This window comes from Harpia harpyja, chromosome 4 (genome assembly GCF_026419915.1).
Source record: "Harpia harpyja isolate bHarHar1 chromosome 4, bHarHar1 primary haplotype, whole genome shotgun sequence".
In the NCBI taxonomy this organism is placed as follows: Eukaryota; Metazoa; Chordata; class Aves; order Accipitriformes; family Accipitridae; genus Harpia; species Harpia harpyja.
In genome coordinates this window covers 32,087,731-32,115,464 of record NC_068943.1, presented here as the reverse complement: position 1 = coordinate 32,115,464, position 27,734 = coordinate 32,087,731, and the positions used below count along the sequence as shown (strand labels likewise).

General features: G+C 43.6%; 1 long non-coding RNA gene across 1 annotated transcript; it reads right to left on the bottom strand.

Moving 5' to 3' along the window:
- Positions 1–211: 211 nt before the first annotated feature.
- Positions 212–7,297, bottom strand: LOC128141421 (uncharacterized). Its single transcript, XR_008235023.1, has 3 exons — positions 6,746–7,297; positions 3,779–3,885; positions 212–798 (listed from the first exon to the last, which is right to left on the bottom strand). It is a non-coding gene; the product is annotated as an uncharacterized LOC128141421 (long non-coding RNA).
- Between the last annotated feature and the right edge of the window lie 20,437 nt (positions 7,298–27,734).

Below are 27,734 nucleotides of genomic sequence, written 5' to 3'. Positions count from 1 at the left end.
CCATGTTTTCCAAATATTAGGAGAAGCGTTTCCCCATTTTTGTTTTATCTGTGCAATAAATGTTTATTCTACCAGGGAAGTCTATATTCACATTCATTGAAAGTCAGCTGGGGATGGTTTATAGGTATTTTCCAGGATTTCACATATAAAACCTTGAAGAGGAATTCTCTGCAATGCTTTCTGAAAAGCCCATAAAGGCAGGACTATAAACTGCATTTTGTGGGAGACGTTGGCTGGTGTGCAATGGGCAAAGCAGGGAAAAGCAGGAACAGCCCCAGTGCTTCCTCCGAGAGCTGGATCCTGGCCCTGCCTCTGCATAGATGCAACACACGAATGTTTTTCAGTCGAGCATTCCCCTGCTCACATGCTCCTTATTTTCTGGATTGCTGAACTGTGACTCAGAGCCTGCATGCTAAGAGCTGAAACTTTGGTCAGTGGGAGATGTTCTTTTTCGGACTGTGTGTGTAAAGTACTATTTAATACCGACTACTCAAAGATCCAATTCTGGGTGTCCCAACCTGAGGACTTGGAATTTGCGAACGTCCCTCAGCGTCTTGTCTTGTCACTTCTCCTCCCACCTGTGAAATGGGAAAACGCTCCCTTGACACAAAGGGGCTTTGTGCGAAGAAATCGATGTGATAATGATGGGTCCATACAAACATCTTGGTGGTCGGAGCAGGGCTTAAATACCGCACTATGCATCAAGGGGTGAACTCTGAGCAACAAGAAGAGAAGGTGTTGACTTGCTGTTCATAAGCAGAACGCCATCCAGGGTGTGCAGTGGGTCAGGTACGTGTCCTAAGGCAAAAAAAAACCCCATAAAACTTTGTGCTTAAATACTGGCATTGACACAGGTAAACAGGAGGGATAAAATGCAGCCTGCACAGGGCTGCCTTTGCTGTGTTATTTGCCACAACTTCCCCAGGACGCTGCGACATGTCCCCTGGCTGTTCTCCCCTACAGCAGCAATGGGCGCTTGAGGAAGGGAGGTGTATCCTGAAATTAGTTTCTGGGTTTCTTTACTTTGTGTTGTCTTCGTCTGCATTCTTATGGCTACAAGCAGACTGGCATGTGACTGTATGTGTGTCTTTGGTTTTTTTGGACCCATCCATATCTGAAAGTTTTTTTCCCTTAAAACTGCTCAGAGGTTTCTTGTTTGTTTGTTTTATAAAAACTCTGTATATTTCTTCACCTTGGTGACTTTTGTTACTCTTTCCTTTTCCCGGTCACCGTGACGGCACAAGGCTAAATCCTACTGAATTATTGTTTTCTTTGTATTTTACAGCAAGACTCTCCAAATAAGGAAATGAAAAGTGGAAAGAGCTCATGGTTTTCATTTGTCGTAAAACTTCTCGCTAAAATTGCTGCCCTATAAAGCTGCACCATGCTACAACTTGCTCTGAAACACTGCTTAAGAAAGGAGGAGGAAATGGACTGCTTTTACAGAGTGTCTTCAAGGAAAAGGCAAAAAAAAAGAGACAGATATTATTGCAGACAGATGTAAAGATTTGACCCTGATTAAGGATGGCGTGGAAGAGTCCACAAGGCCCCATGCCCCAGCCCTTACAGACTGCTGTCATTCTGAAATGTTGCTCTGCAGTACACGCAGACATAGTTTGACTACTTCAGAAATTACAAGTTTTCTTTCTATTTTTAATGTTGTTTTTTTTTTAAGTTTACTAGGGTAGCATAGTGAATACTAATAATAAACAAAAGGAACACTTTAAGAATATGTTTCATTTTGTTCTAGGAAAGAAACAACCTGGCTTTAAGCCGTCGTGCTCCGTGGGCAAGTGGAGGGATGAGAACTGGAGCCGTCCCTTGATGTCACCAGCAAATCAGGACATGTCCTTACCATGGCTGGACCAGTCAGACCCACGCTGGAATCCCAGGTACCATTCTGGAATCATCATCTTTTCAAAAAGATGCTCAAAAAGATATTAGAAAAGAGTAGCCTCATGGGATACCCACTTCACTAGCAATACGGCTGCTATTGGCAATCACTCAGCATAGTTTGGTTTCCCTGGTTTTCTTCTCAAGGTTTTAATGACATAAAGAAGAACAATACTTCAATAACCGACATGCATACCTTTTTATGACATCTCAGAAGTTTTTCTTAAGATTTTTCTAATCTTCCGTGATTCACTTTTTGAACATTTTTTTGTGGAGGCCTTCAAGATTGCAAATCAGTGCTTCACTTTGCACACACAGGGCACCTGCATCACTTGGTGGGCCCCGGCCTCAGATATTTGTTTCCATGCTACCTGAAACCTGCTTATGTGTCCTTCCTTTTTGCATTCTCTGACATAGCAGAGCATGGTGCATCCATCTCTTACAGCCTAGGCACAAAGACAGATTTACTAAAATAAGAGAAGTCATTCAAAGTTTGATTTTATTTAAACTATTCTGGCTGCTCCAGAAGATCTCTGTAGAAATATTTCCAAGAAAAGACTACAACAGTTTTCCTTTCCACTACAACAGTGGCATATGTGAGCCAGACCAGCTAGTTTGTTTTCAGTTATTTCATTTTGAAAGGTTTCTCACCAGCAGTATTCACAGAGGTGTTCATCCTTCTCAGGTCACCTGAAACCAAATCAGAAGCTACTTTGTTGTTTAAGAATCATTATTTTCATTTCCGTCTTGCTTAAAACACATATTTACTCTCCAGTGGGTCAAACTTAAACAAGTACAATGGAGCCTGAAGTAGTAGAGCAGCAGGAAGCCTACAGTAAAGCCATACCAATTTTGTGGAATCATCTTTTTTGTTCAGGGAGATGGTTTGTGTTCAAATAAAGGCATCTTTATTATTTTCTCTTTTAACAGCTGGTTGTTACTGAAATGCAATTCACTCTTCAGGGAGGTCAGTATGGCAGATCACTAAGCAGTGCCATATTAAGACAAAGCACCTGCCCTTCACAAGGAAATCTAGAGATAGGTGCCAGCCAGTGTCAGAGTTTGAAGCACTGTCTGGGGCAGTCTCCCTTCTCCCCCTTCACCCTTTTGGCAGTCAGGGGACTCATGCTGCAAGTTGACCTAACCCTTGGAGATATGTTCCAAGTGCCGAGAGCTCCGAGTCCTTTCCCTTAGCCTGGCTTAATTAGGCTCATCCATTTCCCTTCAGTTCTCCATTTGCACAGAAGTGCACTGGCAAGCCCTGTGCCGAGCAAGAGTTGCTGCTCTGAGCTGATTTGAGGTGAATTTCCTTCACCCCGTGCCTTTAGCCATGTGAGTTGAGCAGAGGTATCGCTGGGAACTATGCACAGGATCATAGATGATGCGGGCTGGGAGGGACTTCAGGAGATCTTTAGTCCAACCTCCTTCTCAAAGCATGCTTAACATCGATTTCGTAACAGACATGATTTAGCTTATTCTTAATCTTTTCCTTCACTGATTGTTCTTCAGAAGGAATTGTAACTGACGAGACTGGTCATCTCCTCTGCATAAGTGTGGACATGCAGGACAGCGACAATTGCCATTCAGCAGCTATTTTCCATTGCACGGGTTAGGTTTCCTACCTGTGACCTGCTGGAGGGGCTGACTTTTAAAGCAAAATGTTCACATCAGAGCTGTAAGAATTGTCTCAAGTTGGCCACAAAGAGTTGAGACAGCTGTGATAATTACTTGCTCTTGAAAACTTTGCACGTCTCTACAATAAGACTCCTATCCTCTGAGTTACTAGAGAAAAAATGCTGCAGGTTGTGTCAGGACTTTCATTTGTTTTACTCCCCCCCCGAGTGTTCAGAGGTGGATGGTAAATGGAGAGACAACTGTGTCTTACCAGGTACAGGTGTAGATGGTAACCGTTTCGAGAACAGGTAGCTGATTTGATTCTGAATCCCGAATGCTTTACAAATTGTACATCACAAGTGAAGAATTCTTGCAAACCTGGTAGGAAGAAGCAGCTTTGATTATATATAGTCATGAAGAGTGCCCAGTAAAAAAAGCAGTTTTGATGCATTATGTTGTTTCTAGCAGGCAGTCTATCTCTTACCGGAACCCAAGACATCTATGTAATGAGGTCATGTTCAAGTAGACGACCCTGCTGGCTCTGCAAATAACTGACAAAATCCTATGCACACTTCTGCTATATCTCATTCAGTAGGGAGCATTCTTGGTTTGATTAACCTAAGAGGTAAGCACTATTATCTCTGAGACTATTGTGCTATTCTGTATTAGGGACTTTTCATTATAGGTAGTAGATAATTTAAAAAAAAGACATTCTAAGCAAAAGAGAAGAGATATCTTTCTTCCTTTTCCCTGTAACTTTTTCAGAGAGCACAATTTCATCCCTAACTATACAATTCCTTGCATTGAGTCATTGCCAAGAGAGGTATTTCCAAAGGAAGTTGCTTTTAGAAAAAAAAAAGAATGCAACAGACTCCATGAAAGACAATTCCACACTTTTTTGATCTATCAGCTTTGAATAACAAAACCTTCCAACATGCAGTTCACCCTTTTCTCACCACATCTGCCAAGGGTCAATGATTAAAGTGATTCAAATGAAGATGCTTTATCTTTTTTGATTCAGAGCTGGCTCCATTTCAAGTGCTCACATGCCCCTTCTCATGGTATCGTGTTGGGTTTTCACTGACATTGCTCACCTAGCAAATTATACCAGAGGACAAATACAATGATTTTGTGAGTAGGTGGGTAAATCCTCTCTGAAGCTGGTTGCAGCTCTTGGCACTGAATATCACCCTATGAGTTTACCTTGCTGTGCAGAACAGCTCTTCTGGGTTTGCATTTAACTGATGTCCTGTCATACTGGCCACGTCCTTTCTGCTTCTGGAAAGCTGTCACGTCAAAACAACACTCTTGCAGCAGAGCTGTGGTAGTCTTATGGCACTTTTTGAAACATTGGAAATGGCAATCGAGGTGTTTTGGGTAAAGCCACGTAGGTATGAGTTCCCACTGTGATCCCAGGTAGGCGCAATATCTCTTGTACCTCTAGTGAAGTATTGCATTGGCATGCTTGCATGCTACCAAGAGATTTTAGAAAGCAACTCTTCAGGATGTATACATAAATGCTAATTAATCTTTTCACATCTGTGCTTTGTACCCGTTTTTCTGCTAGTAGGTGGCCATGTTTTGCCTCCCAGCCATTTGTCCCAGGCACCATACAGCAGCTCATATATCCCTTATTCTGCCATCTTTGACCATCTGAGAACTCTCCTCATTTTCTGCTTGCCGCTCAACCACCTCACGCCTTCCCACAAGACCCCTCCGCCAATTTTTCCTGAGGAACTCTGCAGGTCCTTTTATTGGTTCCTAACCTTTTCTGCTTTGGAATATCCCTGGTGCCTCTGCCCACCTATGCATCCTCCCTGGCGTGCTGCCTGAAGGACAGGTCGCAAGCCCTCCTCTCTCAGGTGTCCCCAGGGAGGTCCCCATCCCTCCAGCAGGATCCAAACCTTCCCTGAGAAAAAAACCTCCAGCCTGGCCCTGCCTAGTCAGAACTCAACAACATGTCCTACGTGTACATTACTCTCAGTTGTTCTCCTTCATTTAACTGAAGATATATGCAATGCTATTAAGGTCTTACTGTATTATTCTTCATTACTGGTGCTTTGTGGTACATAGCTGAGAGGGTGAAGAATAAGGGGTGAAGAATAAGGGTGAAGAATAGCAGAAGGGTCTTGCTGTCAGACCAGTTTAGTCCTGGAGTCAGAGAGGTGAGAGCAGTGCTGAGGGGATGAGGTTGATTTCTTGCTTACCAATCTGGGAAGCCAGAAGGCCAGAGAAAGTGAAGAAAGCCAAAAGCGAGTAGGAATAGGGACAGCCCCGGTTACCTCACTAGATAGGCAGATGCTGGGCTCCTGTGCTCTACCCCAATGGAGCTAGACATAATTAACAGCAGAGGTGTGACCCTGTATATGCATCAATCACACAAATAATGTCTTTATAGAATAAATTCATGCGAGAAAAGGCATCGCTTGCTTTTCTTTTTGCACAATAGCCTATGGTTAGCACTACTGAGGACAAGCATTTTTATATATATGAGAATTCTTCAGGAGGAAACTTCCTGCACAGATTCACAATATTGCAATGGCTGGAGAAAGAGACAGAGTGTTTCAGAGCTCATCTGCATTGCTAACAAAGTGACCTTCTTTGTTAGCTGATTTAATAAGACTGACAAACAACAAGATTTTGTGCAACTTCCCTACTGATAAATGCATGGGAAAAATGTCAGTGGTTGATGTGCTGTGGCAAAACGTATTCATCTTCTTAATAAGCCTTGAGCTGCCAGTCTTTTTCACACACAGCTTGCAAGAACAGATTTGATTAAGCGGTCCAAAAGGCTCAAGCCACTATATTAGTTTCTTTTTCATGAACTTTACTGAAGTCCCCGGGCTCAGGAATGTACACAAATAATCAAACTGCCTTTTGAAAAGCATGAATGGCTAGGGCCAAATGAGTGATGTCAGACTACAAGAGTAAAAGCAAAGTATGAAAAGATGCAATTTATCACACACATTGTAACCAGCCTCCTTGGATAAACCCTCTTCAGCTTTCGTTGTGAAAAGTTTTATTCTAACCAGTGACTGTCATTTTTCTACATTTAGACTAATTTTTTTCTCTCTCCCCCCCATCCCCTTTTCCCCTGAGAACAGAACACACATTTATTGTGCTCAGAAAGCACATTTATTTTCTACTTAAAGTTTTTGCATGTTCCTGCCAGTGGGAATCTGTATAAAGTGAACCGAAGACTTCTGTGAAAGTTCAGGTTCAGGACTTCATCACTTACCTCATGTGGATGTCCCTGCAGGGTTCCTGGCTCCATTACCTGAGGTGCTACGTAAAATCGAAGGAGGACAAACTAGTCTTCCTAGCTGACAAAATAAAAACCTATCAGCAGCTCGTGAAGCAGTCTGGCTTTCGGGTACCTTGTGCACATATTGCCTTAGTTGTAATTACATTCCTCTAACCAGGCGCCTTCCTCTCCCCTTCCCACAGGTAACTTGTGGATGTTTAAGAATATCTCCAGGTAGATAGAGCAGCAGAGGCAGGAATAGCCTTTCCAGGCAGGCCACTTGTGCAGAGACACCCCGCTCTCCGTATGCCAAACAGAGATTATCCCAAAGTACTCTTGCAAAGGGATTGGAAAAGCTTCAAAGGTCAAGCAATATTTTAATCTGAGGATCTCCAGAGGGATATTACCTCTGCCCGACGTCAGTGGTGGATAAGACAGATGTGGACAGGCAGACTCCTCTTCTTCTGAAGACCTTTGAGGACACCTGCCTCATTCTCTGTGCTCTAGACGGGGGGCTCTGGCACTTATTTTAGGGGGCTAGTTCAAGCACCTACGATCTGGATGTGAAATGGGTCTCTCCACTGCTTTTGTATTTATAGCCAAGGTCAGTAGGAACGAACTAGCTGAGTCATATCCCGGCAATTTGAACTCTGCTTTTACCTGGCAGGCTGTCTCGTTGCTATTTTGAAGCAGGTCAGATCCTCCTGGAAGCATTTATATAGCCCCAATCATTATGCAATTCTGCAGGCGAAGGCTCACAGAAAGCACTGTGGTATTTCAAATACTGTGGGCGATTTCGTCTCATGTCAAATATAAAATATACAGCTATTTAAACAAGCAGATAGTTTCTCAATCTAATATGTGACTAATTTTTGTAAACCGTGTATTATACAAGTCTGTGCTTTGATTTAATTTCCGTGCCTCATTAAGGATTTCAGACTTCAGTCCTAGTAAGAACCGTTTGTTATTCTTTGAAATGATGTAAGAAAATATTCAGCTCTTGCTGAGGAATTAGGAAAGAAAATAAAGCATTTTCCTGTTTTCCTAGTTTGAATAGATATTTAATTAAAGTGACATGCCTTGGGCAAAACCTAATTAATACATTGTCTCTCTATAACTAAAATTAATGGAAGGCTTACGACTGCTGAGCTGCAGAAGGGACTGAAAATTTCTTCCCTGTCTTCTTACTCCTTTTTCATCTGGCCGTGGTCATTATTTTCTCATTGGAAGAGGGAAGCTTTTTTTCTGATCATTCAATTTTAATGTGTACTGATGGATAATTCCCTGCTGGCTCCGCTTCTCCGCCAACTTTTCCACTTTGGTCATTTCCATCATGACTTGTAGCCTGAGCAAATGCTATGGTAAGGCGTTGCAGCAGAGGTAGTAAAGGTCCAGTTCACCCAGTGCTTCCTCAGACAAGTAGTTTTCCTCATGGAAGGCTCACCCGTGGGTGTGCTGACCGGTGTGTGGGACGTGCTGTCTCTTGCCCTCTTCCGAGATGAGATACATTCGTTTTCTGCTGGTGTGGCTCCTTGGGTTAGGGAGTTCCCTGAGGAGCGCAGGGCATAAAGCTGCTGGGAACTGTGGGATCTCTTGATGAGTTCGTGGACGTCGTCGGGAGAGGTGTGATGCCCTCTCCCTGGGATGGGCTTGCAAGAAGCTGAGAGGGCAGGGAGAAGTGCACGTCCTTCTGGCAAACACCGTGGCTATCTCGTGGTGAGGCAAATGAACACGGATATCTTTACCCTCCCAGTCACAAGCCCTTGTTTCTTCCCTCTGTGGCACTGGAACCAGTAATTAAGACGACAGAAGATGTCACACCACTTTGTGTGAGGTAATGCCGTAATTATTAGCACTTATAGCCATACAGGACACCATGACGTTGTGGATGAACCCTTTTTCCTGTGGGATAAACCTAGTCTAGACTTACCCTTCCTTGCATGCCTTCTTGAAAGCAACAGTTTTGAGAGCTTCACCACCAACATGCCTGTCTCTGTCTTCTCCATCCTATTGCTGTTCCTCCTGACTCCTGTCCCTTGTTACCGTTGATATGACCAGCCTTTTCACCATTCTCCCCTTGTTTCTGTGTGGAGTGAGCTCATCTGTTTACAATAGTGAGAGCACTTTCTTGTCTGAGCTCCTTTGGTGCGATCTACTGCTGTCAGGATGCCTGTGTGTATCAAAACCCACTTATTTATTGAACTGACATGTGTTGTCTTCCGCAGCACTGCTGCTCTGTCCCTCAGACGCTTTGTTTTACCTTCTGCTCCTTGAATTGGTCTGTAAACTCCTCAGGCTGAGGAACTTTTCCATCTAATTTAATTTTTATAGGCTGTAGAGAAACAGGAGCTGATGGTATTGACACAAGTCCAAGACCTGCCAGGATGAGACCATCCCCACAGAGTGGCCAGATGTTGATGATGGATAGTTGGAGTAGATTCATTGTGTGCTGGTGCTCTGTAAGGCTCCTGCATAAATTCATGTCTGTAATGCCATGGCAGAAAGTCTTTGGGTGAGATGGACTGGGTAGGAAGATGAGAGAAGCAGGACATGAATGAGAGAAAAATGGAGAAGCTGACTTGTCTTGCAGTATGAAAAGGTCATGCTTGAGGATGAACGACAGTGAGTGGGGAGGACACCAGCCCCTGTTGGTTGGTTTCAATGAGGTGGCAGGAATGCAGGGGAAAATCCTAAGAGGCTTGTCCCCTGCCTTGGACCTCACGGGGTGACAGCAAAAGATTAATTTCTCTGAACTTCTTCTGACACTTCTCATGTAGGTGTCTTATTCTTCTTGCATATGGAAAAAACCCCTGTTGTGGAGATCACTTCTGGGATTTCTGGGCATTAGGGGCAATGGCTGTGGAGAAACTTTGCTCACCTCTCAGCACTGCATCCTGCAGCTCTACCTGTAGCTCATGATCCTTCCCCACAGGTGTGCTTTATGAAAGGGGGATGTGTTTTCCCTAGTGCACATCCCCATAAATTGCTCCAAAGACCCTTGTTCACAATGAAGAGGGGTGTTCAGGCCGAGACCCTCAGCTTTCACAGCAAAAGGGAGGAGGAGGGGAGGAGGGAGGCAAGTCTGAGAACATCGGAAATTGGAAAGGCATCTGGTGACAGAAATAAATGAGTGTCAGAAAGGTAGGGAGGGAAAGAGGGGGAGGGAAAGAAGGGAGAAGGACTTACAATCAAAAGCAAAATCAGAAACAAAGTAGGGATGTAAGAAATATTAAACATAAATATGCTGAGGGCTATTGTAGCTTTTCTTATTATCACGTTTCTATTTCATGCTGACAATACTTTGTAGTGAATTTGTTGGGTCATTTCCAGAGAATAGCTCCTAATCTGTCACTGGAGTTTTTATGAAAGCTTGTGCTATTTCTGCCCCTCTAGAGATTGCAATTCACTTCAGTGAAGATCTGGATTGTCCTCTAAAGAACCTCATGCCTTTCCTTTAGCCTCCTAATTAAGGGGACTTAAGCTAGCTGGAATGAATTTGCACCTTAGTGATGCTTCTCATTAAAGAAGGAAAATAAGGTTGAAGCTGGTAAATCCTGTGACTTAGGATTTAGGATGTTTTATAACTGGAATGAAGCATCACTGATGGGTTGCTCTGCAAGTATCATATTCAGTGTTTCAGGCAGTTTTATTCACTGGATGCTGTAAACCATCATTACATTCTCCTCCTGGAAGTGGTGTAATTTGCAATTAAATTTAGCTTTGCAGCCTTGTAGGGCAATTGGAGTACCTCGTGCAGTGTGGGACTTTGGAAGGTTTAATATTAGTTTCACATTTCTTTCCTGGCTCCCACGGCAATCAAAGCAGGGCACTCTTGTGCTCTGGCTTCTGTGGCACGCCAAAATTTTTTTGGTAAAGTTTTATGTATGTGTAACATTTCTTAGTTCCTGGATCCCAGAATGGGTGTGAAACATTCAGCATATGGAGAAGCAGAATTATTAGCACAGAGAAAGTGAGAGAAAGGTTTGTTACTCTTCGAAGCTTGCAGGATTAGGCAATGGGTGAAGTGAATACTGATCAACTGCAGGGCTGAGTTTCTGCTATCCAGAAGGCTATAGACATACGGATGGGGTTGCGGGCATAGCAGTTGTCTTTGCTGCAGCTCTCCTCCTTCTTCCAGGATCACAGATGTGCTGCCCTAACCCATCGCAGAGTGGCATGAGGCACTTCACACCCATGGTAATACACAGATTTAGCTTCAGAAAGTGCTAATGAAGAGCCTAACTATTTCTTCCTATAGGTGTGACCAGGCAGCAAACTAGAAATGGTCTGAGAAAAGCTAGCGGCAGTGAGATGGAGAAGAGGTGGTGAGCGCAGTGTGAGAAATGTGAGTGGGACCATGGCGAGAGCCAGAGCAAGGAGAGGAGGAAAACGGTGTCTTCAGCATCCCAGGGAGGAGGGATTTCCCTGGCCCTGCAGGCTGCCTGCAGACGGGCAAGGGGGAATTTGGCATCCCACGGACAGAGCTGTACTACACTGTACTGCAGCTCCTTGTGGGCATGGCTCTGTGGGTCTGCCTTCAACACATTTAGCAGCCTTTGGCAGGAGCAGTAGGTCAGGGCGCTGAAAAAGACCTTTTTTCCCCAAGATAATGTTCAAATTGCACTTATCAATGTTCATAACTGTATTTCCACTGCAACATCAAACCTTCCCTCTCCCTGACCCACCACACGGCATGAACACACATTTCTCAGTTTGCAGCAGTTTGAGCTGTTTTCCTCAGGGTACCGCTAGCAATATCTAGCATGCCAGGAAGAGGGAAACATGCAACTGCTTTAAAAACAAGATGCTGCCATTCACAGCAGACTCTGGCTGGGATGCTGTGTTATGCATTGTAGCATATACTATTGCTGTATTGCTGGACCAGTGTTGCTTTTACAGGTAGATGTAGTATTGAAAATGGAGGCAGAGCTGGCACACGGTCCCATAGTCCCTCACCGACCAGCGCACCTGAGTTGAGGCACAGGTTAACGTCACCAAAGCTCTTGATGCTGTGTTGTCTCCAGTCTGCTGAGGATGGGGCATTGGGTGCTCTTCAGCATTGCTGCTGCAAATAAACCTTTGTGTCATCGTGTGTGGTCATGACCATGGCTATGGTCAATGGTACCAGGACTTCTGCAAGTTGCAAAGCTTTCTGACATGCAGGAAAGAGCGAATGACCAGGAAAGACAGGAGTCGGCTCACCCAGCTTTACCTAAGAGTTGGGCATTTGCATTACACCGGTTCTCTCAGTTTCCTCCATAATCCATGGCAGGGATAAGCAGTTGCAGAGAGAGGTCATCCCACCTGCCCTGGGAGACGAGACGAGGCACTGCTGTCTGCGTAAATGTAGATAATTGGTGTAGACTGAACACCTACTTTCTAGATGGATAAAGATATGGGGAAATGATCTCCGCCTAACTTTATTTTTTTGTTCGCAGACTGTCCATAGCTGGACCGACCTTTATAAATGCCTTGTTCAGCGTTCAGATTTTTTTTTCAATTTCCCTGAAAACATTCCAAACTGTAGGTGTTACCAAAATCTTGCTTCTCTGGGGGACTCTTTTGAGGCTTTATACTTATACCACGGTTTGGCTTGCTGAATCAGTTAATACATAAACAAGTTGAGCAGATGTAATAACAAGCATTGCTTCAGTTACATCAGCTGAAATGAACCATGTTTAATGACTGAGCAAGTTTGTGCCAGTCACGGTGTGACCTTCTTATTCAACAAAAATGCAACTCTCTGCACAGCTCTATGACCTGGGACCATCCCGCACGTGAGTGCATCCCTCAGGGCAACTGGCTCTGGGTGTGGGAGCTCTTCATACCTGGATGAGCGCAGCTGATGCTGCAGTGAGGAGAATGAACGCTGCTGCCTGATCCCAAAGGGCTGGGGCAGGTGATCCCTTAGACTCGAATGCATAAACAGGAATTTCCCAGTGAAATTAAACAAAAAAAAGGTGAGCTTGGCTAGGTTTTGGTGAACTTGTTCCCCACTTCCCAGCCTTGCCTGTGCTGCAGGGACAGCCATGGTGCTAGGACTGAATTCTGTGAAACCATCTGGTTCCCAGTCCCAGATATCCAGGCCTGTGGGAATGTATTTCCACAAGCAATCAAAAAAAAAAAAAAGAATTTCTAGAAGGGGCTTTCTGTGGGGCTCTGGCACTCGAAGCACACATCCTTACTCAGGACTTCCAACCAGGAAAGGATTTCTCAGTTTTTCATGGCAATTGCAGAGGGAAGGACTCCTTTTTTTCCCAGCTGCTCTGTATTGTAGGAAACAAGCCTTTTGGCTTTATATTTCCTATCAGAGGGATTTGACTTTTTTCCTACTATTGAGTCAATACAAATCTTTGTATTCCGTGATCACAGCACAGAAAGAATGCAAAGTGCGGCAGGCTCCAGCCATGTGGGCTTTGAGCTCTACGTGGCTGAAGGCTCCAGCAGTTCAGGAGTCTGGCATTCATGCACGGGGTGAAATCATCTGACAGACTTCACACAGGAGAGAACCTTTTCCATCCCTGTTTGCTCAGTGCTCGCAGGATTTTTTTGATCATCAAGCTGTGCCCTTCAGTACTATTAGAGAAATAAGCACTTGTATAACAGCAGCGGGGTTGCTACACATCCGCACGGAAAGGAAGCTTTCAAGATCCTTTTGGCATATGAATCATCCAGTGCCTTTTCTGTTCAGATTGTCACCAGTCATGGTTTAGCAGGTGTACCACAGGCTGTGCTATGAAGAGGAACGGGCACCATTGCTTCCTTGTGCTTATAGATGTGCAAAGATGTCCCCTTCCTCTCCCTCCCTGACTTCCAGTTTCTCCGGAAAATCAGTGATATGAAAGGACAAAAGATCACTTATGAAGGCATGAGACAAACACAACTGAAGGTGCTCCAAGCAGTTTTTAAGGCATTTGGTTTAGATTCTGCCCCCATATGTTAATAACCAGTGCTGGAGCATTGGCTCAGCCCGTGCTCTGACGGGAAAGGAAATATCTGGCACTAGTGCCCTGAAACACTAGGAAAAAATCTGACTATCCCAAACAGTCAGTGCCAGAGGCAGAGGGCTATAACAGAGGAGGCACTCTGTTTATGATGTTATATTTCAAAGACAACCTAATCTCATTTATTTATGGCAGACTTACCACCCATCAGCCAGGCTTCAGGGTCTGAGCTACCTGTGGAAGTGACTACTGATGGTAGGTAACTGGGTATTTTGGCAGCATCTCTGCTACCCCATACTAGATTAATATTCTGGAGGAACACATCACAGTCTGGAACATCTCCTCTGCAAACAGATATTTAGTGGAATTATTATGTTCTGTACCCACACACTGCAACCCCTCTACTTGCGTTATGAGAAACACTGTGTTCAAGGCTGAGCCACAACTGAGTGGGCTGTGCTTCCATGGGCTAAAAGGTCTAGAAGAAGCTCTTATTCTGCTTCTGTACTGTTGAGAAGGAGGAAGAAAGTGACGCAAAGCCTTCTTCCTTTCAGACACAGGCTTGGTACTTGCTGCTGCACAAATTCTTACTCCTAGGTTTGCCCAGGGAAAGCACCGAGCGATTACACCTCCGGGACAGTCGTTTCTTACCTTCCCAGAGAAACTTGCACCCTGGTGAAGCACGGCTGACATATAACACCTGGCTGGAAGTTACAAACCTCAGCACCCGGCGTTTGCCTCTGTTTTCACGTGGACCCAAAGCAGGGGCTGATCCCGAGAGCCGCGTTTCCCAGCCGGAGAGCTGCGTACGGCTGGAAGCAGCGGCGTGGCTCTACACAGTCACCAAGCACCGGGGATGCTCCCGTGTGCCTCTCCACAGTTCTTTGCAGCTTGATGCTGGTTTTCATTGCTGACAGTTTACTTTTTTTGATGAAAACCACCTTTTGCTGATGACCCCTCGGTCCTGAAAGTGCATCTGTATTCCTGCAGAACTCCTAATAGAGAAATGCTTTCCTGGCTAAGTGTAGTGAATGTCAGTAATTACTTTCTTTCAGCTTACCACAGTTCTTAGGATTAAGATTAATAAAACACTGACTTTCAGCAAAGAAGCTTAAATAAAGGATGGGTACTTCAAGTTCAGCCTGCTATATTGATTAGATAGCTCCATTTATTTCCCCCCGTTCACAGAAATAGTTTGAGGCTGTTGCATAGCATGGGCAACTAATGTCAGCTGTGCTTGAGATGAAGGGGTTTTGACTCAAATGCCGTTGAGAATAAATTTAAAGTGTTGTTATCTAGACATCACAGATGGGAATAAAATCTAGAGTGTAGGCCCTAAAGTAATACAGACAGATAGCTGCCAGACATGGAGCAAAGAAGTAGTGCTGGCTCTCTAATAAAGCACATCTGATGTGTGTTCAGCCTAGCCCCATGCCACCACAGGCTGGAGCGAGGTGTTTTGAAAGCAGGAGGAAAATGCAGGTGACAGGATTGCTAAACCCACCAGAAATGAGAAACAAATACTGATGCCAAGGTGAACGTGGCAGAGCCTCTGGCTCGATGAAAGAAACGGGTTCTGCAAAGCAATTAGGAGCTCGTAAGGGGCAAATGAGGAGGACAGGACAGTGAAGATGATGACGCAGCAATATAGAGTGTTGGAAATAGCACAAGGATCTGACCTTCCATGAAGAATACAAATTGAGACTTTTCCTGGTTGTTTCTCCTGCTGTACAATTTTCAGCTGTACCTGAAAATGCGTTTTCACCACCTTACACATTTCTATCTCAGGGATTAGGGAGCAGCTGAAGTTGCTCTGCTTCGCTGACCTTTTCTGACTTTCACACTTTTATTTAAAGATGTTGTCTGTTTTCCAGATCTCAGTAGCATCCACATTCAGGAGACATCAAGTACACACCATGCAAGATTCATATACATACTCTCTATTATCTCATGTCATCAACTCACAAGTAAAACGGCTTAGGTGAGAGCATGCAGATACAAAGCATGACTTTACTCAGAATAACTGTTAAAATGTCCCTTGCTCTATGGTGTAGTTCAAAGCAATTGCTAAAAACCTGGCATGAAAATATTTGCTGACATTTCTGTGAAAGACCATTCTGTGGACTGGAGGGTAAATAGCATTTTATTCCAAGTTTACTCACCCAATAAATAGTATAAATTGCTCTGTCTTGCCAAGGGTTCGCCTTTGAGCACTTCATTTCATAAACAATCCTAAGGTCATCCCACCTTTTTTGCTGTCTCCAAAACTTTTCAGGGGTATTGAGATGATAGGTTATTCCTTGGGGGCTTGAAAGGGAAAAGCAGAAACACCATGGCATGGTATATGCCATACAGAAACCACGTAGAATAGTCCACAAGCTTCCTCAGGGAGGAGTAGAGAAGGAAATGTTTAAACACAACTGGATACCCAGTATTTGATGCTTTAACCCAAAGTTTATAATGATTTTCTTTGGTGTGAATTTGTATTTGTCTATAAGCATGTAAATAAGTGTATGGGAAAAGTTTTCAGACTGCAAAAGTTTAGGTTTATTCAAATGTCTACATCCTTATAGGGGAGGATAATTTGCCTTATTCTTTCTATTTTCATAGTGAGGTTTCTATCTTCAAAAGTGAGGTTTGAGAAAACAGAACATAATACGCGGGGTGCTCTAGGAGCTCTCGCAGCCCGGTGCCCGCTCCGGGGTAGAGGGAGAGCTCCCGGCCTTTGGCCAACCTCAGCCTCTTTTAGCACTGGGGAAGTGCAGAGCGTGCGGGTGCTGCTGGAGGTGACCCCCAGAAGAACGAGGGAAAGGTTTTGGTTACCCTGGAGTCATTAATTACCATGGGCCTGTATCAGTCCACTGAACTGCTTTTGTATCACAAAATAATTGTGAATCTCATAAGCCGAAGAAGTTCTGAACCATCAGGGTTGGGAGCAGGTGTGAAGGCTGCGTCTCGTGCAGGGTTTTTTTGGTGACACAAATGGTGGTGGTTGCTGTCAATCTGCTTTCCCTTCTTCCTTGTACCTCCAGCAGGAAAGCAATTTACTGGCTTGCTTCCCATCCGATATTTTGACCGAGTCATAGGATAAAAAAGAATCAGAATTGCATTTGCAACTTTGCTTTTGAAATCCTGGGTGCCTCTGCAAGCATTTACAGCCCAGGGCATAGCCGAAGGCAGGGAGGGGAGAGCGGCCGATGAACTTTCTCAGTGTCATATCTGGGGTTTCCCACACCACAGCGTTTTTAGTTTAACGTTTTAAGTGAGAGATTAAAAGAACTCAGGCACATTAGGAAAGAAAGAGCATGCACAAAAGACTTCAAAAGCTGCCAGTCCACTATTTTAAGGGTCCACAGAAGTGGGAAACTTCCCAAGCCAAGGAAGAGCTCAGTGCAGGAGCCATCAGGTGCACGCTCTTGCTAACACGTGCAGCCCATCAGCTCTCTCTCTGCCTCCCAGTTAATGCTGGTGCTTTTTCTAGCTAAATGACAGATGATGTCTGAAAGGAGGGGGATGAGCTGTGTCACATTTCTCACAGTGCTGCCTGCACACATAACTAAATGCCTCTCTCTTTGCCATATGTCAGTCGTGCCAAAGAGCGCTGGGCATTGCGCTGTCTGAAGATTTAGAGCAGGGGTAAAAGTGGAGAGACAGAGAAGACAAGGGAATAGTATTAGTTTAACAAGAGTCTGGGCTTCGGAATGGAGTGCAAATCACCAGCTGGCAGGATGGTGCTTTCTACCATAACCCATGCATCCCAGCAAAGAGTTATTAAAAATGACTGCGACCAGACACGGTGGACACATGTCGTGTTGTTTCCCATCTCATTAAATGCTGCAGCATCTGTATTGTTACTTTATTGTGAAAAATTTGAAAGGAAAGTACTTTGCTTCTTCAGAAAGTTTATGTCTGCACTTGGTCTCTAATTTTTCCTGAAGACAAAAGAGCACAGCAGGGAAGCACCATGGATGAAATGTAACTGTGTTATAGCAAAAATAATTTAGACCGGAGGCTAACTGGGTTGGAAAAGATTTCATAACAGTCCCACTTTGGACATGGCATGTTAACCTTCTTGAGACTGCTCTAGCACAAATACTTGCAAGTTGCTGCAGTTGTTCAACGTTGTCTTTGTCCCAGGTCTTCATAGTGCAGACCTGCTTAGACTAAGCACCTCATTTCATCTATCTGATCCACCAAAAAGGCATATTTGAAATACAGGTGCAATCCTGTGAGTGGCTTCAGCAAGACCAGCACTAACCCAAAGCTCTAACACGACCGGTCCATAGGCAGGACATATGTTTGCTCCCAGCTCTGTACAATGTCCCACTGCTCATCCATCCTTACTGCATTGCTGAGCAAGTACTTGTTCTGGTTTGGCTTTCAGCAGTGCAGTTGAACTGTTTTCTTGTGCTCCAGAATGTATGCCTTGACTATAACGATCAAAACCAAAATGAACCTTCACTTATTATCCTGTTCCAATTTGCTTTCTCTTCTATTGAAACCTCATAGAAAGCATTTAGGAGCACCTCTCACCTATGGCTTTGGGGAGAAGAAGGGACTGCCTCTATTAGTAGACACAGAAAAGCCTGAAGTATCACAGCACCCTGCCTGTCAGACAAAACTTGGGAAGTGTGCATAATACACAAGCAGGCTGACATTGTCAAGGCCTATGTTGAGGCGAAAGAAGAAAAGCTGGTTTTGACTGAATTTTACTCCTCTAAGGAGTCAAGATATCATAAAGGCACTTTCTATACCAGCTGTGGGAATGACATCTATGGGTTCCCTATGTGTGTGGATGGAGAAATAGTGAACAGAAAACAGCAGACCAGAGAGAGATGCTTCTAATGGCAGAGTTCAAACAAATAGAGTTGCAGAATAATTCAGGTTGGAAGGGACCTTGGGAGGGATCAAGTCCAATCGCCTGCTCAAAGGAGGGCTAGCTTCAAAGCTAGATCAGAAACAAAGTGCTAGTTATGTTAAAAATAATACATTGCAGGTTTTAGTTAGGCAGCAATGAGTGTAATTCTTAGTGGATGCTGTGTTCATAAATTTTCAAAGGGAAAAAGGACGAGAAAGCACTTTAGAAAATAACAGTTGTATTTGTCTCTTTCTTCATTTGAATTTTTCTTCCTAAGTCTGGAAAAGCACCTGGCCTTGCCTTACCTAGGGATCTGGAGGCAGCCTGGGCTTGAAGAATGAGAACAGGATAAACCAGATAAACAGCCTGAAAGACAGGATAGGTGACTTGTTTCTTTGTAGATAGAAAGAAAACAATGGAAAAGGACCTGGAGGGAGGGTATTAAAAACCCCATCTCAATGTAATGGCATAATTTCAGTCATGTGTGTGTAGAGCTGCCTTCTCCCCTCTCCAATGAAAGGGTTCAGCAGAAGTCTTAAACAACCTTGCAGAACAAGGAAAGCAAAGGTAATAATGCAATCATTTTTTTTCTTTGTGTGTGGGTAGGATGTGCATGTCTTACAAGGTCCTTGGTAGTTTTCTTCTATGATAGTTCCTTCCTCAATGTATGTTTTGAGTGAAGCATCCTCTTTAAGGAGATGTGTGATTCACCCAGCCCTAATTTAGCAGATAAAATGCTATATTGATTATAACTTTATAAAGGTGGGATAATTGGCTATAGAAAGCAGTCAAGTGTGATTACAAGCAGTGTAGGGTAGCCAACAGGGCTGACTTTGACAAACTCATCTGTATGTGAAGGAAGCCGGGTTTTTTGTTGCTGCAATATAGACCACAATGTGGAGAGTCGTGAGTACTGGATGTTTTGTCTGAGCTCAGATCACAGCTGATGTGAGAGGAACAACAATTCTCACTAGTTGCTGAAAAAATTGCAGCTTGTAATAAAGGACTGAAAAAATGTCATCTGGACAAAAAGCAGCCAAATTTTCAGGCTTTTGGTTTTGAACTCTATAGATTTTGATTTTTATTTTTAATGCTCTGAATGTTAAACAGGTATTTACTTTATTACTTCTTAATGTTCAACAAAATATTAGTCATCCTTTTTATAGGTTAACACTTCAAGCTACAATAAAATGCAGTGTCTCTTCTTCCCATTGAAACAGATAAATTTCTATTTCTATATATATATATTTTATATATATATATAATTAACTTTAAAAAGTATATCCTCTTTTTAAAAGATATTTTAAAATCACACTTAGAAAAACATCCATCATCTTTTTCTATACCTTTAGTGGGTGAGCTCTGGTTCTTAAATGCACATCCAGCAGCCACTTCCACACTCCTTGTCCAAGTAACGTCGTTGCCAGCCTGCGGAGATCAGTTTGTGCTTCAGAATTCATCAGTTCACTGCCAGAGCCCAGATAACCTCTCACTATGATGGCAGCAGTGGAAAATATGGCTGTGGCAACACTTTAGGTGCAGGTTAAACTTCAAGTACTTTCCCGATGAGTATTGAATTCAACTCCTGGTTAGGTACATGGCTGAATCAAAACTCCAGCATATGCTTGTACTTTCCTGAATTGGAGTCTCCAGCAGCCTCAATGTGAAGTTAACGGAGATCCTTCTAGACCCTTTAATATATACACACATATTTTTGGAAAGCTCTGTGTATTCATAGCTAGCATATGTCATTGTATATACATCATTATACGTTGTCTTCCCAAAATGGAGTTTGGAGGTGCCCAAGTCTCTCAATGGGAACATACTTGAATCTCCAAACTCCAGCTGTGACCGATTCGTCAGCTTAGATCAAAATACCAACTCTTTCCTGGCATTTTAAATTTACCTGATTGTTTTCTAGTAAAAAAAGGGTTATTTTTTATTACAACAATTAGGAAAGTTAAATGATACAGTAAGCAATTACTATGAGTTTATTATACCTTCTAAAGAAGAAATGTAGTACTTTTATATGCTTCAGGAATACAATTACAGCAGAAAATTCTCTCTTCCCTTGCTCCCCTAGATTTTAGTTACCGCTAAAACCTGATTACTCAAACATAGGAAGGCACAGAGCAATAAAGGATGTTAAAGGAAGAAGCAAACTGTTGGAGCAGCGTGAGTTGCACATGCACTTGCCTTTCACTTTGCTGACAGGCGCTGGAGCTAAATTTTAGCAAGAGCCTGGTCATTTTCTGAACAATTTGTAGCAATTCCCAGCTGCTGCTCCACTTTGGGTAACGGAGCAGTTTTACTTGCAGCTGTCCGGGTGAATTGTTTTAATGTCTTCTTGGAATTACTATCTTTCACTTCACTGACCCAAGGGATATAATTACACACTTTATAACTAGCTGCGTAGCAAGTGAAAATGACAGTAAACATTTGAATATTTTAAGTGATGTTGTCAAGACTTAGGTCAATTCCAAGTCCATTCCCCACACTTAGTACCTAGGAGATGCTGTAACTTTATCCAAGGCAAACAAGAAAGCTGACAAGGGTGCTGATTGCTATTTTTGATGTGCCCTTCGGTTGCGATTCCAGAGAATTTTCAGGTGAAAACATTTCCAAAGTAGGTCACTTCTCCAGCTATAGTTACACCAACAGCATTCAATGAACTATAACACACCAAGCACCACCCAACATTAGTATTATATATTATGACTCCAGTTTAAACTCCCAGGACTTGGTCAGCTTGCTGAAGACTATTTCCCAGCCCACTTTTTTTTCCTATGAATTTTAAAACACCACTAAAGTAAAGAGTTTCCCTTTCATAGGTTTTGTAATTGTGAATGTTGTTCATGCTCTGTAGTGGGTCTGTGTGTTGCAACTACTAATCAAATCCTATTGTGTACCAAAAGGATGTCAACCGCATTTGAAATTTGCGCACCTCAAGGGTTTTTACATTTGTTTGTCTTAAATGTCTAATTACTTCAATGTGGGAAATATTCAGAGGGGTGCTAATGCAGTAAAGCTATTTTCTATCTCTGTAATTTCCTCAGCCTGCTTTTTGGCAATGTATGTTGTTTCAGGTGCCTTGCAAGATAAACAACTTTTCATAGTAAAATACTGCTAGGTACTGCAGAGGGTTTTTGAGCTGGGAATGCAAGATATTCTATGAAGTGCCACGGTTACTATAAAGGACCTCCTTGCCTACATCTTCTTGTTATTGATTAAATAAAATTGCACCATTGTCAGCAGCGTCTGCATGCTTTATGGATTTATTTTGACCCAGCTAAGTCGTGGTTGCTTTTCCTATTTAATCGTAAATATCAGTTTTCATCACTTCCCATTATTTCTTGTTTGAAAGGGCTGATATTAAAAACCCCACGTGGTGGAGAGTGACAGGTATATATTAATTACACCACGATGATGTCTATCTGCCCTTTCTCTTTGTTAAAAACAAGCAGGACTTTGTGTGTCCACACCTTGGTGCAGGCAGTGTTGCTAGGCTACTGCTGTGCTGGTTGGCACACGTGGGCAGCATCATTCAGCTGCGAGCATCAGCAGTCCCTCAGCCACCAGCACGCGTGGCCATCTCCTTCGTGTACGTGGCTGAGGGGACATAACACCTGGGGCTCAGGATGACATAAAATGGGTGGAAGGATAAGAACAGTAAAAAACAGAATTAGGTACTGCTGTTATCAAAGAAGTAGGCTCTGTGCATTGCCCTGTCCTATGTCCCCAAAGACAAATTGCTTAGACTACAAAAATCTTGCATGGTGTCGTGGTTTAGGCCCAGCCAGCAACTAAGCACCACACAGCTGCTCGCTCACTTCCCCCCACCCAGTGGGATGGGGGAGAGAATCTGGAAAAAACAAGTAAAACTCATGGTTGACATAAGAACAGTTTAATAGAACAGAAAGGAAGAAACTAATAATGATAATGATAACAATATGTAGTGGGTTGACCCTGGCTGGATGCCAGGTGCCCACCAAAGCCGCTCTATCACTCCCCCTTCTTAACTGGACAGGGGGGAGAAAATATAACAAAAGGCTTGTGGGTCAAGATAAGGACAGTTTAATAAACTGAAACCAAGGTCGCGCGCGAAAGCAAAGAAAAACAAATGATATTATTCTCTACTTCCCATCAGCAGGCGATGTCTAGCCACTTCCTGGGAAGCAGGGCTTCAGTACGCGTAGTGGTTGCTCCGGAAGACAAAAATGCCCCCCTTCCGTCTCCCTTTACTTAGCTTTTATATCTGAGCTGACGTCATATGGTATGGAATATCTGTTTGGTTAGTTTAGGTCAGCTGTCCTGGTTATGTCCCCTCCCGAGATCTCGCCCTGCCCCAGCCTGCCGTTGAGGGGGGGGCAAAAATGTTGGAGAGACAGCCTTGATGCTGTGCCAGCACTGCTCAGCAGTAGCCAAAACACTGGTGTGTTATCAACACCTTTCTAGCTACTGATGCAGAGCACAGTGCTATGAGGGCTGCTATGGGGAGTATTAACTCCATCTCAGCCAGACCCAATACACAATAATAAAATGATGACAATAATAATAATAATAATAGGATTGGAATATACAAAACAAGCGATGTACAACACAATTGCTCACCACCCGCTGACCGATGCCCAGTTAGCTCCCAAGCAGCCATCCGTCCCAGGCCAACTCCCCCCAGTTTATGTACTGGACATGACATCACACGATATGAAATACCCCTTTGGCCAGTTTGGGTCATCTGCCCTGGCTGTGTCCCCTCCCAACTCCTTGCACCCCTCCAGCTGAAAAATCCTTGACTTAGTATAAACACTACATAGCAACAACTGAAAACATCAGTGTGTTATCAACATTCTTCTCACACTGAACCCAAAACATAACGCTATACCAGCTGCTAGGAAGAAAATTAACTCTATCCCAGCCGAAACCAGGACACCGGGTTAGCGAATGGACCCCCTTCCCAGCACTGGGACAAGCTGATCAAACAGCAGGTGAAAGACCGTGCCTCTTCACCCCCTCACCGAACCTCCCGAGAGCAAAAGCCACTGAAGATCTTAGCCACCCCAAGTGGGACTTGGGCAACATTTTCGTGCCTGAATCAAAACCCACGTGTCCCTGGTGCCCAGACTGCAGCAACCCTTTGCTGATGGTGTCTGTGGGTGCCGCTGAGGCTCCCCAGTGGCCCCCCAGCCCGTGGGATGGGGCCAGGAGTGGTACTGGCTGGTGCCCACACCAGCCACGACCTGGCACGGAGCTGCTCATCCACTGTGGAAAATCCAGAGAATTCTCCCGCCGTGCTTAGCAGCTCCAGCCTCTGTCCTGGAGCTATAACTACAAAAAAACACTCCCCCAAAATACAGCAGACCTTGCACAGAGCTACGGTAGCTAAGTACATAATTTAAACAGTTCTTCAGTGCTGGAAACATTGCTTTGGTGGCTGTAGCCCCACATGGTTTTTGGGGCAGTGTTGTTACCAGTTTGAGTGAAGGATGAGCTGAGCTTGGAGTAGCCTAATGTGACCCTTCTGAAACAGGAGCAGAAGGACTGCTGTTGACCATGTTGTAAATGGTCCTAACTGAGCAGATTTCAAACCACGAAATCCACTTGCAGCACGTTTGGTGTTCGCTGACAGCGCATGTTTGAGAATATTAAACTAATTAACCTAGTACTTAAGAATTCACCAGGCACGGTCATTTGAATGCAACTTTTTTTTAATTGTTGAGAGGTCTCATTAGCAGGTTTAAATCCTCAGGGAAGGCACCCCAGACACTTTCATGTGCCTTAGTCACTAATAACGACAACTGAAGATAGCAGCAACGGCAAGTAATTTCATTACGAAGGGCAGAGAATCCTCTCTATTTAATGTGTCTTTAATCTGATATACAGGAGAATACAGACACATCCACAGCTGTCCTAGACTCAATCCCCAGGCACAAGATCTCACTGGCCGGCTTGCGAGTGTCCTGGCACCTCAGGTACCTGGGATCCCTCTACTCAAGAGTCATGTGCACATTCAGCTGCTCTTCGTGGCGAGGGTTCACAGATTTTTGTCCACCATTTTCAGTCTTTCCAGTTCCTTGAGGTTTGTTGGGGTTGCATTTCCTTCCCAGCCTTCCCAACGCATCACAGTTTTTGCTTCCTCAACATTTTTTGTCCCCTGCTCTGCCCTAAATTGCACAGGGGAAGCTCCTTCTCCTGTTGCTAATTTCTAGTGGATGTTCAGTACTGGACCACTTATGCTAAGTGTTGCTGATAGCTGTGAGAGGCTGGTTGCCTACTAGAGAAAGACTTGAACTTTCTTCTACCTTCTCCCAAACAGGGAAGCAGAGCTACCAGCCTCATGTGCACATTTCCAAAACTGTTATTTATTCTTCTACAGTAGCTGGAGTAGCTTAAGCTAGTGAGATGAGAATGCCAATGGTACGGTGGACAAGGGACTCAGCAGAGACGTGGCTTGAACCACAACTCTCTATCCAGGTATCTACCTGGGATTAGGTGCATCTTCATTTTTTTAGTGCTAAGGGGAATGAAGGCACCCTGCTCTGAGCACGTAACCTCAGCTGATGTTTTGCACCTGGTCACTTAGCACTGTTTTAGGGCACATCTGAGTGCTCCTAAAATACTTGCCGTCTGACTCCTTCTATCAAACCCCTTCCAAATGACCTTCTAAGAGTCCTAAGAGCCAATACACTTAGGGAAACCACGGCAGAAACAGGAACAACCTCTTTTAATTCCTTTTCTGTCTTCATTTCTACAATGAAGAATATGTTTTAAAAAATGTATCAGATGATAGATAATGTAAGAGCACAGCTTGTATGTGTAGGTTAGAAATACTTAAGCTACACCTCAAAATCTCTTGAAGTGGGGGATTTAAACAGAGAAAAACATGTAACTTTGGCTCTCAGTAGATGCTTTGCCTATTTGATTAACCGCCTAGGTTACTTCATTACCCTTTAGACATGATATTTCAGCTTCAGCAGTCATTTTGGAAAGGGATCCGAGGATAAAGCCCCAGGATCTCCCATTGTAACACCACCATTTTTTCTCTGCTGCAAAAGATGGATTTGTCAGTGAAAGAGAAGACACTGTTGTGATTAAGCTGGTAAGCTATGGCTTAAGACCTTGGACTCTATTTCAGTTCTGCTGCAGGCTTTATTTATAACACCAGGAACATCAGAAATTTTTAGGTCCCTGTCCTCTATTCATACATGAGATGTCCTTTCACCATTGCTCTGTCTGCTTCATCTATGTATCTGAACTTTCCCTACCGTTTGTATTTCAGTGTTTCACAGGGGTCTCTCCTCTTGGCAGAGACTTTTAAACATCCCTACACAGAGCAACAATAAAACAGAAGCAAACCATGAACAACCTGAGAAGGGAAGTTACAAACTGAAGTATGTATTCTACCCAAGGCAGTGGGCAAAAGCGTACTACATAGCATAAAAGCCTATTTCTGTTGTCTGTCTACCTCTGTCTCAGATTTACATCCCTGTGGGTAATTTCTTACTCCTAAAAATCACCTGATTGATGGATAAAAAAGAAATTAATTTGCATGCTTGCCTGCACAAGTCTTTTGGAAGGGAGTTTCAGGAGTAGCTCCATGTCTGAGTGCATATTCCAGAGTAAGAACAAACCTGGCTATGTCAGGGAAAAGCGTGCAAAGTTTTACTTCTGAATTGCCCTGTTCTCTCTGAGGCTTCAGGAACAAAATCTGTGGCTGTGTCTGCTTTAGATAACTTTTTGCAGCCTTAAACTAGCTAGCTCACATCCCAGTGACTGCAGCACAGGGTTCGTGGGGACTCCGAAAAAATCTGCGGGGATGTCAGCTGCCACAAGCACCCCGCTCCTGGAGGCTATGCTGCTGTTTGTACCCATGCTGGCTGGTTTCAAAATAAGGTGACTGCTTTCGTAAGACTTTATTTCGTTCTGCAGAAACACCCAAATCCTGGGGTAAAATGTCTCATTGATGGCTGCAAGGAGGCTTCATGTTTTTACTGGGGACCAGTGCTCTGAGTGCGGCTCCCCTCTGTGCCTATAAAACACACCACATTTGGCCAAACGTCCTAAGGGTGTCAGTAAGTACCATTTGAACAGCCTTCCCTGTATTTAAAAAAAGTATAAGATGGAGACCCATCCTCACTGGATCCTTTGTACCAGCCCCGCAGAGCTGCCTTTGAAAGTCACTGTCATATAGCAAGACTCTGTCCACTAATGAGTCCTCCTAGGTAGCTGATAAATAGCTAAATAAAAGGTTGGAGTGTAAAGCACTGGACTGAACATGTCTTTTTGGTTTTCATGAGCTTTAGCCCTGTGGATTTCCACCATCTTCTGGCTGCTGAATGAAGTAACAATGATCAGTACAGGACTGAGTTTGTTTCTTCACAACAGGCTACCAGTAAACTCAGCTGATTATTTATAGTACAGCTGGAAAAAAGAGACTGTCTTCCTTAATGTGTTTTTTTCCTGCAGTTAGCATAAATGAAAGAACAAGCACTCAGATTTGTTTGCAAATGTAAAAAAAACCCCACAAAGCTAAAAAAAATTGAAATATAAACTTAAGTAAATAAAGCTGGTGTAGGTTTCAAACTAAAACTAAAAAAAATTCAACTAAAAAATTCCTGCTAACATGAGATATTGTGAAGGCCCATTCTGCATCAATTCAGAATTATGTATTGAAGTCAAAATTTCATTAAGCACAAGGGCTCATTGTACAAGATTGGCAGAATTGGCTGACTGAACCCAGCATCACCTGGAGCCTTTCTAGATGTATCCGTTGTGAAGGGAATGTCTTTTTGGTGGAGCACTAGTATCTCCAAAGTATTCCTCTCTTCCAAATTATTTTAAGAAAGATGGCTGTGTGATTACTGATAGTGATATTTTCCGTATTTCCTTTTCTTAAGATCTGCAACCCAAATACTTCTGCAAGTACATACTGCAGTGACTTTAAAAGTCAGACATCAGCTTGAATCAAATCCAAGATGCACGCAAAGAGTAAATTCTGACTTAGAGCCAGATTTTATCACAAATAGTTGGGGAAGTCTTCATGCGAGCAAGTAGTGGGGGATAGCATGCTGTTGCCAACCCTGGACAGAACGCTAGGTGAGCAAATCTTGCGTGGACCCGGTCTGTCCTGGACCACTGCTTGCTTGGGTTTTCATATCTGTCTAAAGACCTTTCATGCATGGTT